We start from the raw sequence: 14566 nt of genomic DNA on the forward strand, positions 1-14566 counted from the left end.
AGGTGAGCAGAGGCTTTAATGGGTTATTTGTAGTTATCCAGTATTTTGTCCTTAATTAAATATCAAAATTTGGGTAGTTGCTGTTAAGGATTAGGTACCTGAAAATTGGTATTTGGCATCAGGATAATAAAACATCTGAAGTAGGAAATGAGATTAGGCAGATGGAAAAAATTATTTTTTGAAATTTTACAATTTATGGATTTCTTTCATTTGGTCTTTGCAGTGACCCACCCTGTGAAGCAGGGAGGACAGGCCTGTTTATTGTAAGTATTTTATCGAATAGAAAACAATCTCACAGTAAGTTAGGAAGTAAAAGGGCCCAGGATTGCTAATAGCTAATAGGTGGCAGATATAGAGCTAGAATCTACGTTTCCTGACTCGGGTTTCCTGCTTGGTATTTTGGGAAGTGTATAGGTTGTGATGTTATTTCAAGGTTTGACTCGTAATTAGACCACTTGTTAGTTGTGTTTAAGTTTCAGAACAGCTTGTTAACAGTTTTCTTGTTCTGTAAAGTGAAAAGAATTACTGCAGGGTTGAACTGAAGATTAGCATGTGATAATCAATATGGTGGTAGTAATCAATCTTTTTTTTTTCTGAGCCATGCTACCACTTACATGGAATTTGGAATTTGCCTTATCTCCCCTTAATAACTGATGCTTACTATGTACCAGACATTATTCTCAGCTATTTGTATGTGTTAATCTTCACAACAGCCCTGAGATAGTTAATGTTATCATGTACATTTTACATATGAAGAAAATGAAGCACCAAGATGCTGAATCATTTGCCCATAGTCACTCAGGAAGTGGTTCCAAACAAAACAAAAAATGTCCTCAATGGAAGGGACTATTCTACAGAACTTTGGGTTTCTTTTTCAGTAGTACTTAATATAGTCTCACATACGTGCTCCTTAAATTTTAGTTAAGTAGATATACAGAAAAAATGAAGTTTACAGCAAATTTGCTCCATTGTAGAAGTTTTTATTGATGCAGACATAAATGTTTCTGTTAGTGATGACTCCCTTTTTTCCTCTGTAATTTTTCATAATTATCTTCCAAAATTCAGTTCTGTTTGAAATGAAATTGTAGGTGTAATAATGGTCAGCGTTTATCATTAGGCCCTGGCTTAGAATTACTGTAGGGGATGCCATGTCCATCCTATCCTAAAAGTTTAATTTAGAGGACTATCATAATAAGCCAACTCCCTTTTGAAGGATTGAATGTTATATTAATAATGCTCTTTCTACAGCATGTTGTGGTCTACACTGTATGTTTTCAAACATTTATATCCTTCCTGTTCCACATTTCACATTTTGAGACAGGGAACACATCCCACTCACTTGGCAGAGAGCTGACAATTAGCACCACCCTCATTCCACTCATACACATGATGCTGGGGGACTGGCCTTGGATTTTCCAGCCACCTTAATGGCTCTTGTTGCACTCCACCTTTAAGTCTCCTGAATTTACTTTTTGCTGTATCCATACGTTCTTTTTAGTAATCTCACCAGTGTCAGTTGCTTTTAAACAAATTGCACATGTATGGTTTCAGACTCTATTCTGTTTTGTCCCGTCCCTGAAATTCTAATCTCATATATTCAACTAACAACTTGATTACCTCTCCATGTCTGAGTATCTTAAAATTAACCTGATGAAAACAGAAGCCTTCATTATCCTTCTCAAACCTGATCTTTCCTCCAGTCTTCCCCATCTCGGTAAATACACCCACATTCAACCCAATTGTTGAAGCCAAAAATACAGAAACTTATTGCATCTTCTGTTTTCCTAATATCCAATCCATTGGTGAGCCCTATCAACTCTACCTCATATGCATGTTTCATGTGGTTGGTACACTGCTTGCCTTCTCCATTCTTCCCTTCCCCTTTCCTAATGAATCCTCATCTCCCTCACCACCCCCAACCCTTAGATATACATCCTTTTTTCACATGGGCCATGTGACTCAAGGCAGGCCAACACCGTTCCCAGCTCAGGGTGGGCTCTGCTTCCATCTTAAGCCAATCTTGGTAACTCCATCCCCTGTGCAAGTGATTGGATACAACAATGGACAGCTTTAAGTACATTTGGGGCAATCAAAAAGGGGACTAGGCACATCTGGCAAAGAAAAATCCTACTTCATAAACTAGCACATAAATCCAGCCTCTCCCTCTGAATATAAATAAGGGAGCATCTAGTCTCAATTGCTAGTGACAGTCATATAACAGCTATTCCAGTTTGAGGGTGAAGATTAGAAAGTCTGGAAGAAGATTGATGATGTCATTGAGCTTGCTCTAGGACTAGGCTTCTTGTAAAACAAGCCTACAAATGTTCTTATATAAGACATCCTAGGTTGGGTGTTTAATTACTTGCACCCAGAAACAGCTTAACTGATAAAAACAGAATCTATCTACTCCCACTACTAGTATTAGTACTACCACTTGCTTTCTAGGATTTACTGCAATGATTACCTAACTGCTCTCCCTACTTCTGCTTTTCTGCCCTACAATCCATTCTAGAAAAAAACAGCATAATATTAAAATTTAGATTATGTCACCCTTTTCCTTAAATGCTGTCAGTGCTTTTTAAGCAGCATAAAATCTAAACTACTTATAAAGACCAATGTAGTCTGGCTTCTGCCTATCTTACTGACACACACCACTTGATATTCAGTATTGCCATATTTTGATCACTTCTGAAGAGTAAATCAAAGGTAAATCACCTAAGCAGAAAGTGATTAAACTACATGCAGATGCTTGAACATGCAAAGGCCAGGTGCTTTTGTACCAGTTGTTCCCTGGGATGCTTGCCCTCCTCATCCTTTTAAGTTAGGCCTTCCCTGATCGTTCAAGCTAAGGCATATACTTGGTTGTTCTACAACACGACCTTCTAAGAAATGCTCTCCAATACTGCCTGATTTTTTGTTCATTGCTGTTGCATTGCAATGGCCAACTCCTTGTGTGTTAGAAACTAATGACAAACGATGGCCAGAATATTGATTTCATTTTGCTCTTCACATATTTGCCTTGGAGGTTGATGAGTTGTCAAAAAGGTTGATACAAGGATAAATTCCATTTTCTATCAGCTATAGTTTAAATTCACTGGTCAGGTAGGATCACTGTAATGTTATTCTGATTCCTCTTTAGCTGTCATGGAACTGAAGAAAGCTTATACTCCTACCCTCTTTGTTACCCTTGTAAGATGACTTTCTTAGACTAGGTGACTATTAGAGAAATTCTTACCACTTTTCACCAATGATGATAATATTTGGAATTGCAGGAAGAACCATTGGCTAACATTCCAGTCGTGCACAGAACATTCAAAACTCTAGATTATCATCTTTACCTGGGCTAGCAAACCACTGTTTATAATGTAACATTGTGTATTTCTTCTCTTAGTTATTGCTTTTGTTGTTTGTTGTGTTTATTAATGGTTTTCTGTTATAGATGGAATTCCTTAAAAGTAGAACTATTGTATTCACATTTATATCCCCTTGTCTTAACTGTGGGTTCCTTCTCTTACTGTGGGTTCCCTCAGAAGCAACTTAGAGTAGTGATAAGGATTCAAATGTGAGTATTTTATTACAGAAGTGCTAAGGGAGTGAGAAAATGAGTCAGGAAAGAGATAAGCTAATAAAGAGTGTATACCTAGCAAGATACACGATAGGCAATTAGACATCAGTTCCACCTGGGAACCCTAGGAAGCTATATACAACATATCTTGGAGTTATCCTATCTTGGAGTTATCCTGGCCTAGGGGAGGAGAGACAGTATTTATCAACTTGTCAGTCATTAGTTGAAAATTACTCAGGGAAATCCCCCTGTATCTTCTGGTATAACCCATATGTAGGCAGAGTAGGCTCTGGCTACCATGGAAAGTATTCAGGCAGAATTATAATCGCTGGCAGTAGAAAGTAGAGCCATCCTGCTTGGAAGTGGTAAATGATGAAGAAACAAGGGCATGGCATCAATTGCATCTGCTACATCACTTGGTTTGTCTTAAATATTTGCTACAAAGTGAATCTTGAAGCCATTGAATCAAGAGATCAGAAGAATGATTGGCAGAATCAGCATAGACCAGGAAACAGTAGAGACTATAACAGTGAGAGATGGCCTTTGCCTTCCTTCTTGATTGTCAGGCACAAATCCATGTAATAAGCTATTTCATATCTAATTGTTTGTACCTAGGCAATTTAAACCTTATGTCCTGCCAAAAGAGGTCAATCGGATCACTAATGACGATGAAATATACTTTTTTGTTGCTGATTATGGTGAAATGTCTTTCAGAAAAACCTTCATAGCTTTTTGCTTTGACTAAAAATATGGCATCATTAAAGCTCAGTAACTGTTCCAACAAATTGATCACTTGGAACTTGTATATTTTCAAGATTAATCTCTTATTGAAGGTAAAAAAGATGTGCTTTTATCTACATAAGTGTTTGTAAATACTGATTTAACAAAGGTGTTTGAATTTTTCAAAGTTCATACTCAAAGACTCATGGTTGGTATTTTATGTATAGAAATCCATGGTCCAAGTTAATAGAATGTGTCTTAATGATTCTGATGATGATATTTCGAAGTAATGGAAGGGACAGCACACTGATTTTATGAGAAGAGCAATTGGTTCTTTTTGCTAAAGCTAAGAAGTTCACTACAGTGAGCCACAGAGATGACAGTTTGTGTTTATGTCTTTTACTATCATTCAGCAATTTCTTCTTTGGTGATTAAAAAAGGCATATGCAAATTTACTTTGGTTTCAGAGACATATACATTATTCCTCTTAAGTAAAACAGTAAAACAGTTGAAAAAAATTAAAGCTATTGATTTCTATGTTGAAGTTTCTTCATATTTTATAATTTAACTTGTTAAATAAGTCTTGTTTTGGAAGCTAAGTTTTCACCATTTGAAACAATAGTCTATATAATACTAGTTCATAGTGTAAGGACTAGACCAAGACTATCGTATGAAACTGTGCTGCTAGATTTTATTTTGCTTTACAAATTAAATTTATTGTTGTAGGCTGAAGTCTTTTAACTCATTTGGCTCTGAAAGAGAGCATATATACTTTTATATTTCCATGGAAAGCTTTTTTCTTAATTTTTCATGTCCAAATTAAATTTGATATCTCATTTTAAAACTATTTCAAGGTACAGAAAAATTTAAGGATAGTCAATCAGCAATTAAATGAGTAATGTCAAATGGTGCACCCAGGAAACTGTAGGAAAGGGTGTGAGTATGAGGCTCTAGGCACCCCTCTTTTGTTTCAGTCAGAGTAGTTTGACTTTTATTTGTTTTAGACATTGGAATTCAACATACGATTTCATTTGGAAACTTGATTCTACTGCCTTTCTTTTAAAGTTTGATAACAGTGATCTAGATGTTCTACAATATTGGCAATTTCTCCTAAATACTACCAAGTAAGTTAGTTTTTACTTTCTGTCCAGATTCAGGGTACAACCACTTCATACTGTGAAAATTATAAACATTTTCCCTAAGTTTTCTGAGTCTCTGTCATCTATATATTTGTGACCATGATGTTAGACTTATAGAACTGAATGGATGCTTAAAAAGCATCTACCTCTACCACTTCGTTTTACAGATGAAGAAATAACCTCAAAGCCCTTGTGACCCATCCCCAAGGTCACACTGGGCAGAATCAAGAAATGAATCTAATTGGGTACTCTTCTCATTGCATTGAGCTTTCTCTTTTAAAGGTTCTATTTCACCAATTTTGAATATGGGATATTTACTATATATTAGAAAACATAAATGGCCTAAAGAAAGGATGAGAACAAATAACATTGCAAAAGGAATTTATTCATTCAACAAATAATTGTTGAGCAGCTACCAGTGTCAAGCATTGTATTCACTGAAACTAGTCTGTTGGTTCACATATGAAAAACATACGTGTGCTTTATGTGATGTTTGTTAATGCAAGTTCAGTAGATGGCTCCTGCCCTTTAGGGTGAAAACTTCTTTAATGCCATAGTGGACATTGGTTTTATCTTGGCTACTGGGAACACATTGTCCCTTACGTTGCTAATAATATCTAGATTTTTTGTGAGTAATTAACACCATCACCTCCTTTCCCTACTCCTCTTCCCCACACTCCATCATTTTTCTGCAGTTCTGGTGAAGCCAATTAAGGACTTTCTATCTTAAGCAGAGATAACAGTGGTGAGGAAAACTGTCAATTCTTTCAGCCTAGACCACTGAATAGTTCCTGTTCTGATACCCTCTCCCCACCAGAGCACCTTTGATACTATCTACAAGCATGACTCTTCAATCTCATGATGGATTCTAATAACTCTCTCACTTCCTTTCAAGAAAACCCCTTTCTGCTTAAGTTAATCAAAGTTGTCTTGTGTTGCTCACAACCAATTAACCCTAAATGATACCTATATCTCTTTGTGAGAGATTTTGTAATTATCAGATGTGACAACACAAACTGCTAGAGAAGAACAAGATCTATAAAAGTTAAGGCCTTTTGTCTCAAAGTCCAAAACCTGAGTCACTGTACCAAGAAAAGATGAAGCTAACCCCCAACTGAACCTTTTAGCTCTTTGTTACCTTAACAAGCTCGATATCAGGAGACTTGTTACACAATAAAGATAATACCCTTCTCTTGATTATCTTTTCCCCATTTACAGACGACTCCTGAGAAGCTGTCCTGAGCCTCTTAGGGCTGTGAAGCGCCGTCATCCTTTTCCCAGTCTTCATTTTGATCTGCTAAAGTACCATTGCGCTGGCCCTCTGCTGAGTGCTGTTGACCTTGTTCACTGATTGCTTTTAGTGATTCCCTTTGGTGATTGATGGAACTGACTGGACAGTAATGAAAACAGGACTGATTTGCTTTATCTTAGCAGGATTAAAGCCTAAAAACAAATCTAATTTTCTTTTATGGGGAATGGAAGTAGTAACAAAAGATTTTGATCAGTGTCTTAAAGTAACATGAAAGGAAGACTGGAGGATTTAATACGGTAAAAGGAAACTCTGTAAAGGAAAGGCAGCATAACTGTTAGATTCCTAATGGAAGGAGTGGTGACTCTCTAATTTCCTTCTTAATAAATGCTCTTCACATGCTAGGTATGGTATATTCTAGCCCATAGATCCTCTGTATAAATTTCTGATCTAAAATGAGAGAAAAAGATGTGAAAAATGTTAAACAATCATGGGAAAATTGAAGAGGTTGGCATAGAGCATTGGACAGCAAAATTTGTCATCTTTACCATTCCCTGATATCGCTCAATAAAATTGGCAGAAACGTAGCTTGTAGGAAATTAATGGAAGGTTCTTGAGTCCTTTACTTGTTTTTCTGCCATTGTTAATGAATGTAAAGGGTTAACTATTAAAAACTGTAGTGTAGCACTGAGTATTAAATATTTATAAATATATTTTACTTTTAAAGTTCACCCTTTTAATAACTGTAGGCAAATAATAGGTAAGAGACTGTGGTCAGCCTTATCATAGGAGGACAAGTTGTTGTAGGAACATTCCTTCTCTTTCCCATTTTCCTTGAAGGAATAAAGAGGTGGTTCAGTATTCAGCCTATAGGTAGAGAGAAAGGCAGCAGAAGAGCCCAGTGCAATGTCATTGCATTACTGTAATCATAAAAGTGTCAATGAATTAATCTCTAGGTCTTTATTTCACAACTGGAAAATGGGGATGTATGGGTCAAGGGCAGAGCCACTGCCAGCCTAAACAATGCCTCTGTGTAAACTGGAAAATTTCACCCCTTCCTGCAGGGAAATTTAGCCTCATGAGTTTGGCAAATGGACCTCAGGCTAAATTTCAGCCTCTGTTTTTTTTTTTTTTTTTTTTTTTTTGCTGGGTTCTCTTGTACAGAATACAATCTACGTAGCTGTATTACAGCTCTGGTGTGAGTTCTTGGTTGCAACAGAATCCAACCCTAAATACGTTATGCCAAATAAGAATTTACTGGCAGGATATTGGAGTTCACAAATCAAGAGGAACCTGAGAAAGTAACAGGAGCTAGGACATCTCTGGCATCAGGACCTGAAAGTTGACTGAGGCTTTAACTCAGTAGCTGGCCAATCCTTGGGCCCCACATGCTGCTGCAAAGGATTTGGCATCTGTCCATGTTCTCATCCTTTGCATCACTCAGGATTTACAGTCCCAAGAGTGATCTTTGATTGCCTGGCCCCCTGGTTATAACAGGGAGCTGGTGGAGGAAGGAGCAGGCTCCCCAGCTTCTGAAGTAGGAAATGACGGTGAGAGCTGGCACTTAGTACCCTCCCACTAAGACCACACACCATTTGAGTTATACCCAAGGAGAGACTGGGGTGTTATTAGGAAGCTGTATATGTGTGGAGAGAATTGGGTGCTGGATAACTATAAAATAGTAAATGTCTGTTATATACTTAGCTGTTAATATCACCTAAAGTATTATCTAGTTGTAGCTGCCATACAAAACTGCTCCTAAGATAGAGACATCAAGTGTTAGAACTAAAGGCATTAAGGCGACCAGTTTCCTTATCCAGTGTTTTAGTGCATGTCCTTTTCTCTATACATAGAAATGATGGCAGAAATTGATACCCTGAAAAGGAAAGAGAATATCAAGTGACAGTTTATAGTGAAATACTCAAGACAAAATTCTATGAATTCATTATTCCTCTTCATTCTCTGTACTTTGCCCCATACTGTGTGTAGAAGACAGTTTTCTCCAACAAAAGGAGAAAAGTTCTCAAATTTTATCATGTCTTCTCTCCAAGATAGAAATGCAACTATATTTTCTACCTTTTTCTTTTTTGCTTTTTATTTATTTTGGGGTCGGGTAGGGTGGGGTTGGGGATGATGGCCATGTCCACAAATAACAAAGAAGTGGTCCTCACAATCAACAATACTGCCATGGGGTGGGCTGATGTGCTGTGTCTCCAGGCTCCTAAAAGATCCAAAGCCTTCCATGTCACCCACCCCTGCTCCTTCTTCCTCCATGGGGGACCCTGGTGCTTGTGCACAGCTTTCCAGGATGGAAGAGAGCATAACAGGGATTCTATTTGTTGGCTCTTGCTCAAGAGTCTGCTGATTTTTCTCTTAGATGTGATTTTTAATGCCCATGAGTTTCCTCTGTGCACAAAATTTCTGGCCCAGCACAGGGTTCAGTGGAATTTGTCTTTCCCCCGATTGATCATTCCTATCATGAAACCACAAGCTTCCTGCCATTTTATGCATTGTGTGTATACTTATTTTATTTTATTTTTTTTTATTTTGAGACAGGATCTTGCCCTGTTGCCTAGGCTGGAGGACAGGGGCTAAATTATGGCTCATGGCTGTCTTGACCTCCCAAGCCCAAACCATCCTCCCACATCAACTTCCTAAGCATCTGGGACCACAGGCATGCACCACCATCCTCGGCTAATTTTTTTTTTTTTTTTTTGGTAGAGAAATATTCTTATGTTGCCCAGACTGGTCTAACTCCTGGGCCCAAGTGGTTCTTCTCTGGCCCAGGCCTCTTAAAGCAGTGGGATTACAGGCATGAGCCACCATGCCCAGCCTGTATACTTCTTTGGATGTTTGTTCATTAAAATATATGTATAAGCACTGTTCTATAAGCCCTAGGAATATTCTAAGCCCTGGTTGATTTACCTATTTTGTTGGTAATTAAAGCCTAGATGACCATAATTATAGATTTCTTGTGGATCTTAACAGTCTAGTGGTGGAGACAAGGAGGAGAGAAGTGGACGAATGTGTAAATATATAATTACAAATTATGAGGGAAATAATTTTAAAGAATAGGATTCTGTAATAGAGAATAGCAAGAATGGGACCTACCTAGAAAGAATGACCATTAGGCTTATCTGAGGAACAGATAAATCATGATCTAAAAATTGACAGGAAACCCATCAGGCAAACATATGTGGCTGGTGGGAGTCAGGGAGAGGGGAGGTAGAGTGGGGATGGGAATGCGGCATAAGGGGTGTACATTTTTCAGGATGGGCCAGGCTTATGCTGTGGTCAAGCAGCCCACAGATCACAGGGGCTTGCTACTTAAAAGTTAGTCTCTTGCTCACACAAAGTGTGTTTTCCAGGGCAACTGTACTCTTGATACAGGTTTATGAAACCCCACACAGCTGCTATGTTCTCCACCAAAAGAGAAGGATACACAGTGCTTTCCTTGCTGTTAACAGATCATCAATGTGTATGTGCTCATGGCCCCACCTAACTGTAAAGAGCTGGGATGCACAGGAGTGGAGAGCCATTGTTGAGCACTAGTCAGGTGGATATGTGCACGGAGTAAGTAAAGAGAAAGCAGGGTGGTGCTGTAGCATTTCAGGCAGAGAGAGCAGCCTGGGCAAAGGTCCAGCCTGGCTGAGGTAGGATTAGGTTAGCATACTGCAGTACTGTTGGGTGGTAAGAGATTATGACACTTCCTGTAGCTACATAGCTGGGGGTTACTTGAAAGGTGACCCTATTTATTGTTTCAGTCGCCAGAGTTCAGTGGAAAGTCATGTTTTTTATATAAAAAGAAGGCTAGGCATAGTGGCTCATGCTTGTAATCCCAGCACTTTGGGAGGCCAAGGCAGGTGGATCACCTGAGGTCAGGAGTTAAGAAACCAGCGTGGCCAACATGGTGAAACCCTGTGTCTACTAAAAATACAAAAATTAGCCAGGCATGGTGGTGCATGCCTGTAATCCTAGCTACTCAGGTGACTGAGGCAGGAAAATTGCTTGAATCCAGGAGGTGGAGGTTGCAGTGAGCTTAGATCATGCCACTGCACCCCAGCCTAAGTGATAGAGTGAGACTCAGTCTCAAAAAAATGAATAAAAATAAAAAATAAAATAAAATAAACAATAAGAAGAAATGACTTCTATGTTTTATTTAATAATTATCTGTCTCCTAAAAGATAACTGTTAATAATTATTAATCATATACTATGTGTGAGAAATATTACATATGCATTTTTTCACTTAATTCTAAGCAGTATCATTGTCCCCATTTTACAGATGATAAAACAGACAAACACAGACTAAGTGATTTACTTAAGGTAACACCTCTGGTAAGTGATACCCAGGCAGTCTGACTCAGATGGTTTTTGGCCACTATACTACTCCCATACAGCTGGAAAATATTTTCTTGGTGTTAGCCAAGAAGGGTCCCAGTGACCAGGTGCCTGACCCTGTAGAAGAGAGAGTCTTATTGCATCTTGCAGGGACAGGACAGCGGACAGGAAAAAAGTATGCATATAGTATGCTAATGAGTTATATTTTCTTTTGGAGTTAGTGTATATCCTAAGAATCAGATTTGGGATGCTGAGAAGCCACTACATTGTTAGCTAAACTAGACAGTGTCCTTGCAATGGTGTTATTGTTGTTCTTTCATACTAAGTGCTTTTGGACACTTTGGAGAACCAAGTGCAACAGGCTGAAATGACCAAAAATCCTCCAGTGCCCAAGTCATAGAGGTACTATCCGGGAAGTGATGGTACTTAAAATCAAAGCATGAAAAAGTAGAGTGAGAAAAACTCAGCAGGGATGAAGCTGGAGGTGTTGTACTACTGCCTTTTACTACTTACAGTGTCTTCCCTCAAGACTTATACTTAGGTGGGGCTGCATTTATTGTGATAATGGAGGCTGTTCCCATCAAACTTTTGGGTAGCTACCTGCAACCTTCTACAGCTCGGTGGCCAACAGTGACCTTGAGGCAGAGCAGGCACAACTCTTGGTTTCCTGCTCACCACTGTTCTTTCCTTGTAACAAGTGATTCTGGGATAGAAGTGCAAAGTACCACACAGAAGTCCTGGGAAGAAACACTGGGTGTGCAGGATGCTCAGTAAATAATTTTCAGGGGATTATGTGTGAGAGTTCATTGAGCTTCTGTTTGTCTTACTTGGAGTTACAGCAAACTTTCACCCAACAAGGGCACTGACCTAAGAACAGGCATAGGCCATGTCATCAGCCAGGAAGTACTGTATTTCATTTTCTAAAATTAAACCTATTTGTATAAGAGATATTTCTAGGATCAGATTCTCTATCCTGATATGAGCATCATATAATAACAACAGGTTTCCCCAGTTACAGTTTACACCATGAATCTAAAGCCTTTAATAATGTTGTCCAGATACCCAGTTTTTCCATTTAGGAATAGACATGAATTGGAGTTTTCATGTTAGTAATTCTGCTCTCTGAGAAGCATCTTCTCCAGGCATGCTCCGCAATGTCTTATACCTCTCGACTTTGCTTATTTAGTTTCTCCAGGGTAGGGTGCTTTTTCCTCCGTTCTTCAATTAGCTAAATGTTCATTACCTTTAAGAGTTCATTTTTGGCATCATCCTCTTTTAGAAGCCTTTTTTGGACTCCCAGGTTGAGCCCCCATGCCCCTCTCTCAGTGCCCAATATCTTTATCTTGTTCTTTAGGCTCATTCAAGTAAAATTTATCTATCTTGAGGGTCTTTTTATGGGTTTTTCCACCTCATTAGAGTCTAAAGTCCTCCTGGGTGGGAGTTGTTTTTACTCAGCGTTTTCATCTCTAGATCTAGTAAAGTTCTTAATAAATGTCAGTTAAACCAAATTAAATGGGTAAAAACTGGTTTTCAATAAGAGGTAGTGAGAATTCCATAATTCTACAGTAGCTTTGGAAGTGACTAAACCATCATTGAAGCAATGTCACCAAAATTAAACTCCGTAATCCCAGAAAAGGGGTAGGCTTAAGTCTTATTACTGATTTCTGATTCTAACTTTTTTGAAACAGGTTGTTTTTTCAAGGTGTTTTAATTTGTCTAGCTGCAAAATAGCTGTGGATATTGTGTTCGTTGAAATCTGTGGGGCCTGCTATTCTCACTGAGTCAGCATATTATGAATGCAGTTTATTATTCCCAAAATATAGTGCATGGAACTTAATCAGTGCAGAAGTGAAGACCAAGAGTCTTAGAGCAGTTGTACTGATTTGACATTTTTCTGGAATCAACAAAGAGGATGTATCTCCATGTGGCAAGGTACTGGATTTCTCTCCCTTCCTGTATTTCAAGCTATAAACACAATTTCCCCATTGACATTTATTAGAAAGCAACACAAAGCAGATTGCTGGGTTTGTACTCTGCAGACATTTTGTGTCAGGAATATTGCATGTTCTCTGTAAGGCAGGCATGATGGCATCCTTGTAGGTTAAGCTCTCAAACCCTGTTCTACCATTTTAACAATTTCATTGGCTTAATCTTTATATGAATGAAGTATATGATTTCCTCAAACAATACTTTGCTCCTCTTTGCTTGCTGAAAGAATGCTTCAGCTTCTTTGGTCTGTGATCTGTCAGATGAGGACACAAAAAATTTAACTTAAAGACAAACACTAGGTCACACAGGGACAGGATCCAGATGGTTTTGTATTTGATTACACCACCCTCCATCTCCCTGGCATCTGTATACTTTCTTCTCTTTTCTGCCATCTGTCAATACACCTGAATGAAGAACTTAATCACATATGCTATCAACAGATCAATTTGATGTTTTTTGTTGTTTTTTTTCTACCTTCTCTTTCACTGGGTGGTTAAAAAAGAGTGTATTATAAAGCAGTATCTAGATTTACATTGTAATTTATGTTTTTCCCAAGCTAAGTAAGCATTAAGATTAAGGCTGGGCCATTTGCTTATGTAATTCCAGTATTTGAGACAAATAAATCAAATGTTATATTTGATCTAATTTAATGAGTTAAAATGAAGTATATTTTTCTTCCATCGTTTATTGTTAATATGAATTATAGATGTTGTTATTTATTAGTAATAACCTTATAGATTTTATTAGTAATTGATTCTTAACATTGGAAATTTAGAATCAACCATAACAAGAAATTAACAATAGTATTTAAAGTGGTTTCAATTATATACCTTGGAGTCAGAATCACCTGAGTTACTCTTGGCTCAGATATGTACTAGTCATGTTGCCTCAGGCATGTTACTAAGCCTCATCTGTAAAGGAGATAAAGGACTATGTAACTTGTAAGATTATTGTAGGATTAATAGCATGGTGCCAAATGGAACCCTGTGTCAACAAATAGTGATCATTTTCATTGTTAATATTTATGCTACTATTAAAATAACTTTGAATACTAAAGAAAAGAGATAAAATAATAAAATGGAGTTTAAAAAAACTGCACTATCATGCATTTTGAAATGTGATTCTCAGATGAGTTTATAAAAATATTTTAATTATAGAGAGAGATCACACCGTGAATACAGTTCTCACCCACAGCATGTCAGGCCACTTATCTCATGTGTCCTAAGTAAAAGAGTGCATATTGCTTTTTTGTCATGGTTTCTACCAAGTGGGTCAAGTTTATGTCATTAGCCTGGAACAGGGTTCAACAAGTTGCATCTGCAGACAAAATCTAGCCCCCCTGCCTGTTTTCGTGTGGCCTAAGAGCTAATAATCACGTGTATACTTTTAAGTAGTGGGGAAATTTTTTTCAATACCATCTTCCAATTCAGAAAAGTTATATGAAATTAAAATTTCAGTGTCTATAAATAAAGTCTGATGGAACATAACCACACTCATTGATTTACATATTATCTATGGCAGCTTTTAATCAGCAGAATTATTTATGACAGAGACTACGTAACCT

Source organism: Aotus nancymaae, unplaced genomic scaffold, assembly GCF_030222135.1.
Source record: "Aotus nancymaae isolate 86718 unplaced genomic scaffold, 86718_ANA_hifiasm-v0.15.2.pri h1tg000025l, whole genome shotgun sequence".
NCBI classification, from domain to species: Eukaryota; Metazoa; Chordata; class Mammalia; order Primates; family Aotidae; genus Aotus; species Aotus nancymaae.